This window comes from Tachypleus tridentatus, chromosome 13, assembly GCF_004210375.1.
Source record: "Tachypleus tridentatus isolate NWPU-2018 chromosome 13, ASM421037v1, whole genome shotgun sequence".
In the NCBI taxonomy this organism is placed as follows: Eukaryota; Metazoa; Arthropoda; class Merostomata; order Xiphosura; family Limulidae; genus Tachypleus; species Tachypleus tridentatus.
In genome coordinates, this window is record NC_134837.1 from 179,858,244 (window position 1) to 179,864,243 (window position 6,000).

At 35.5% G+C, this 6,000-nt stretch overlaps 1 protein-coding gene across 6 annotated transcripts in view; it reads right to left on the reverse strand.

The window, feature by feature from the left end:
- Positions 1-5,473, reverse strand: part of LOC143240789 (zinc finger BED domain-containing protein 5-like) — a 61,843-nt gene extending 56,370 nt beyond the window's left edge. For 2 of the 6 annotated variants that reach the window (XR_013021962.1, XR_013021963.1), the window contains exon 1: positions 4,990-5,473. The gene's annotated coding sequence lies outside the window, so the exon portion shown is untranslated. The remainder of the gene's footprint in view (positions 1-4,989) is intronic. The other 4 variants (XR_013021961.1, XR_013021960.1, XM_076483847.1 and 1 more) reach the window with 3 other exon arrangements.
- Between the last annotated feature and the right edge of the window lie 527 nt (positions 5,474-6,000).

Genomic DNA, 6,000 nt, shown 5'->3' on the forward strand with positions numbered 1-6,000 from the left:
CATATTACCAGAGTTCCAGGAACCTAAGAAAATGTTCGTTAGAATAGCCTCTGATGCACGGTCACGTTAAGTTGAAGTCCATATATGTATCGAAAGTACTGCAACTGGTCTCAAAAACGTTAATCTGCCACCATATATAATTAGGTGTGTTTCACTTTGTCAAATTTGGATATTTCAGGGATTATCCTAATATCTTCAAAATGATAATTTTGTTACAAGATTTTCAAACATTGAAATATATAAATAATTATCCAGGAGCTAAATCTTCTGGTCGTTTAAAAGACTGTTGTAAGATGTTGGATGTTGTGTGTTGCTATTTACTACCAACTCCCAGTAAACACCCTTATCCTACACCTTCTTGGCTGGCACAATGATTTTTCACTTGGATTCTTTTTTCCATTTTAATATTCCAGATGGTGGCGTTAGTATTCTACTTTCTGTAATATTCACTATGGTTTGTTTGTTTTGAATTTTCGCGCAAAGCTACTCGAGGGCTATCTTTGCTAGCCGTCCCTAATTTAGCAGTGTAAGACTAGAGGAAGGCAACTAGTCATCACCACCCACCGTCAACTCTTGGGATACTCTTTTACCAACGAATAGTGGAATTTACCGTCACTTATAACGCCTCCACTGCTGAAAGGGCGAGCATGTTTGGTGTGACGGGGATTCGAACCCGCGACCTTCAGATTACGAGTCGAGTGCCTTAACCCCCTGGCCATTCCAGGCTACGGCAACAACTGAGTAGTAATGGTCTGTTATTCCACGGAGAAAAGGAACTTCGAGATATAAAAATAACTCTTAAGCTACCACGACTGACCTCCAGATAATATACAGTTATAATAAAATTATGAATATTTCATTATACAATTTACAAAAAAGCCGATAAAAAAGTATGTTTCTACACAACTTATGACTCGAACTAGGATCAGTAAACGATTTTCTTGCACGAGCTTTCTCCGTCATCAAACGTGCTCGATTTTTTACCTCTGTATGAACGTTATAACGTGTCGATCAATCCTATTTTACGTTGGTAAAAGTATAGCCCAAAAGTTGGCTGTGGATGGTGTTAAGTAGCTGTCTTCCCTCTAGCCTACCATTGCAAAATTAGAAACGGCTATCACAGGTAGTCCTGGGGTAATTCAACCAATGACTCCAACCAATGAAAAACCAGTGACGTTCGCGCAGAGCTGTGGATCAGAACCAACTAAAATGAACAGACTATGTTTTTCTGTACAACTTCCAAGAGGAACTAATTAAATCCAAAGATGTTTCTACACCACTTCGAATTAAAACCAGTTAAAATCAAAAGAAATATTTTCAAATAACTTCCAATGGAAAACCAGAGACGTTTCTACACAGCTTCAGATAAGAACCAATTGAAATAAATAAATAAAAATAAATGATTTTTTTTTCTTTTTACAGAACTGTTGACTCCTAACCAGTGAAAATCGAAAGATGCTTCTAAATAATTTCAAATTTGAACCAAATAAAATCAACAAATGTTTTCACACAGCTTTACTCGGACTAATGAAAAACCAAAGATGTTTCTACACAGCTTCATGTTAGATATAACAATGCACCAAAAAGCTGCGAAATGTCTATGCGCCACTCCATTCTACTATAATTTTCTAATCCACGACAGCCAAATAACAAAGTTAACGCTAGAGTGAGGTATACTGCAGAAGTATATACAATCTTATTTGACACGTTGAAATACACCGATGAACTACATCCATGCACAAGTTCCAGCATACTTACCTACCAGTACAGCTTTTCTCCACACTTAAAGCTTAACAAATAAAACGACAACAGAGTCAGACCATGTATAATAATGTTAGCTTTGGGATATATTTTGTTTTTCGTACGTTATGCGGGATGTTTCTTGTCTATTATTACTATATATGTAAACAGTATATATACACATAGAATCGTGTACTAAAACGTCTACGTGTTTGTGTCAGAGGCCAATTCTTCTATTGTACAATGTTTTGTCTACGTGGAAACTGGTATATATCTACCACCCTTGACATATTATTTTCACGTTCTTCCTCACAAAGACTGGACGAATCTATTGTAACTTTAAAAGGGGCGGACACCTGTTAAAACCAGAATGAATGTAGCGAGGAGAGTTCCTTGCACTAACATTAACAAAAGACATCCTCCCCCTTCATCTCCTTCAACCAGCTGAGCACACCTTTCATCAGAAAATATTTTAATTTGATTCATGTCTGTGATTCCCCGTCATTTTGTAGACACGACTAAAAATACTGTACGCAAATAAACTGCTCTGATTTATTGAAACAAACACTGCCGTATAACTCTCGAAACAATAGGTTTCACTGCCTTTGTAATAGGTTTCAAAATTGTTTTTGTTTTTTTTAATATTCTGTAGTGGAATTTTTACATCTCAATTAGAAGCTTTTAGCCACAATAAATTAAAAAAGAGTAATTAATACTAATTTTAATTGGCTACTAATTATTAATTATACACAGGTGATTGTATAAGCGACAGACGATTACACTGATAGACTTACGATCGCCACATCCTTACTGTAAGTGCGTAATCCAAGTTTTATTAGCTTTAAACAAATATCCCAAAATATCCCAAAATATTAATATTGTTAGGTTAACTTGTAACTGTATAAAAATTACTTTCTTAAAAAATAACAGTTGTATTATCGATTCTGTACTTCAAAATGTTCTGAAAACATTTCTTTATATTTTACTTTTCTACTGCACAATAACTTATGCTGTGAGTGATTGTTGGCTACCATGCAAAGCACACGTAATACCGAATATATTGTCTATACACTAATCTGATACTCAACAACAAAGTAACAAAACTACTTCATATATTACTTAATGCTTTGACTATAAACACGTGGTTTGTTTCATAAAATATGTAATATGAATTTACATTTGTTTAATTGACTTCAGTTTACTGTGTAACATTTATTGAACTAAAGAACCAGGTAAGAAAGTCATGTATTTCATGTACATCCATCTAATGTATTCAGATACATCCGTCTACAGTATTCAGGTATATCCGTCTAATGAATACAAGTACACATCTGTCTACAGTATTCAGGTATACCCGTCTATTATTTTGAATTATTATAAGACAGATAACAGCCTTGTCCAACTCTTTGACACGATTTAACTATCACTTTAAGATGGGTACACAACTGAAAGCAAGGACCATGTTGAGGCATCACGTCTCAAACCTCGAGGTCTTCAACACACAGATCCACACTTTAATTACAGGGCCACGAGTTTATCAATCAGCTCATGTAGCTACTCAAAATGTCAACTGAGCTTTTGACAACGTTTTTCCTAGAATCATATATATAAAAAGACCTAATAGCAGTATATTTTTAGTTGTAGTATTATTAATACAAATTAATAAATGAGACTGATTATTGTTACTATAGCAACAGTATCCAAGTGCTGACGACTTAGAGAAGCGTTAGACGGAAACGTTTGTGTAAATAGCTGATAATCAGTAAAACAAGTTGTTAACTTTCAAGTAACGTAAGCTGAGACCCAGGTTAAGTGGAACACATATGAAAACAAAGTGTTGGTAAAACATTCGATTGTTATCAAAATAGTTAAAACTTATCAAAGAACAATAAACGTGTATTTATACTTTATGATGAAAGTTACATCGGGAAGAAATACATATTTGTGCAACTTTAGAAATAAATTGATTGGTTTCTTTTGAATTTCGCACAAAACTACACTAGAGCTATCTGCGTTAACCGTCCCTAATATAGGAGTGTAAGACTAGAGGGAAGGCAGCTAGTCATCACCACCCACCGCCAACTCTTGGGCTACTCTTTTACCAACGAATAGTGGAATTGACCGTAACATTATAACGCCACCACGGCTGAAAGGTCGAGCATGTTTGGTGTGACGGGGATTCGAACCCACGACCTTCAGTTTATGAGTTGAGTACCTTAACCCCCTGGCCAAAAATAAACTGAATATTCTTTAGTTATTGTTTAATTATAACTTTACATGTACTTGACAGTTATGCGCATGTAACTCAGATTTTAAAAGTTATTTCACACCTTCTTAATTAATATACGGTAGACGTACTGTCATTTGAACCCTTCGGTATAGTCGTCGTACTGTGCTGTACTGAACGGGACAGGAACATGTCGTCGCCAACAAAAAACCACAGTCTCTCGAAGCGTATTCAGTTGTTCCAGCTCTGTTGATCAGTACGTTAGAAAGGTATCGCTTTTACTCCTTCATTCTGTGTGTGTACGTGAGGAACTATTAATTCACTCAGTTCGTTTAAAAGTGTTCATTGGTTGTGCTAAGAATGCCTGCTTCGTTGTTAATTTGCAAGCAGATATGTAGTATCAATGGTGTTTTATACCCCCACAACCCCCCTTACTCTATTAAATACTGACGAATATTCACACGAAATAAGAATGTTTCATAATTCTGATATCCAAGCGATAAGAGGATTTCTGTGTTTTTCGAGCCCCTCCCAACAGTTCAGCGATGAGTCTGAATGGTCATACTTAGAGTACTCAAAACAAGGTAATGAACAAACATTATATCAGCGATGAGTCTGAATGGTCATACTTACAGTACTCAAAACAAGGTAGTGAACAAACAAAAAAGTTATAGCAGTTTGTATGTTTGCACTTAAAAACAAACATAACTTTTTATGAGTGCCCATTGGCCATAATGAAATCCTTACACGAAGTAAAAATCAAAATGAAAATAAGTCGTTAACTGACAGCTAAAATTTGCTTCATAAAAAACAATAACAAATATTTAGAACATTGAATAAAACGAAGTACATGAGTGTTACCAGAAATCAGAACTGAACAGTCAAGATTTAGTTTAAGGTTTGTTTTTTTACGTGATACTCTGACTGCGGCTCTGATTGTGAGAGAGATATCAATAAAACACACGGATACAATTCAAAGTCGATTAGCACCAGACGTTTCAAAAAGTGATTGTTTTACTTACCTTTTAGCCGTTTATTCCTTTCTATTAGTGCCAGTCGATTAATTAACAGACGTTTCCAGCTTGGTCTTCGTCAAGATATCTCCCAGCATTGTTTGCTTTTTATCTACAGTATTATTATGCCTTCTCTATTATCATTATGATAGCGTTATAAACCTGTCTAACTAAGGCAAGAACGGTTTATGTACAATCATACCAATTATAGAGTTCTCATGCTGTTTGGAAATGGAGCACATGTTACAGCTCAGAGCTTGTCCTCGAATGTTCAGTCAATTACATAAGGTTAACACTTAATCCAAACGCTTCTCTAGACTAAAACACTATAACAGTAACTTGTCTCAGTCTCGAGCTAACATACAGCGAGTGCCAACCGACCACTCAAGAGACATGACGTCATACAGAATAAGAGCCAATGGGATGAGTTTGTTTTTCGGCACGTAGGACGATCGTGACTTCGGAAAGTTATCTGTTGATGGAAGAAAAAAGTAAATGCCATTAATGGTCAATTAATACATAATTTTGACGATGTGTTAATATTGACTGAAAATTAATTATGTGTAATGACTAAACATCAGTGACGTGTAGGTGAACAACTGATCACATCGCGCGAACACTTCTTATTTAGATCCTCATGAAGTGGAAGAATAAACAGTCGTTAATAATATTAATAGTGTAATTCCTTGTGTTTGATAAAAATACTATTTGTTGGTCCGTTTCTAGTCTCTGAATGGTAGAACGTGATTACCAATTAATTAGTCATATATTCCTTGACTCTTGGTGATGTCAGGTGCCTTAATATTAACTGGTCATTTGTTCCCAACTGTCAGGTGATTAACCATTAACTGGTGTCAGATGAATAAAAATAAACTGGTCGTTAGTTTATGGACACTTGGTAGTGTCAGATGAATACACATTAATTGGAAGTTTGTTCATGAACACCTGGTAGTGTCAGATGAATACACATTAATTGGTAGTTTGTTCATGGACACTCAGTAGTGTCAGTTGAATAAGTGC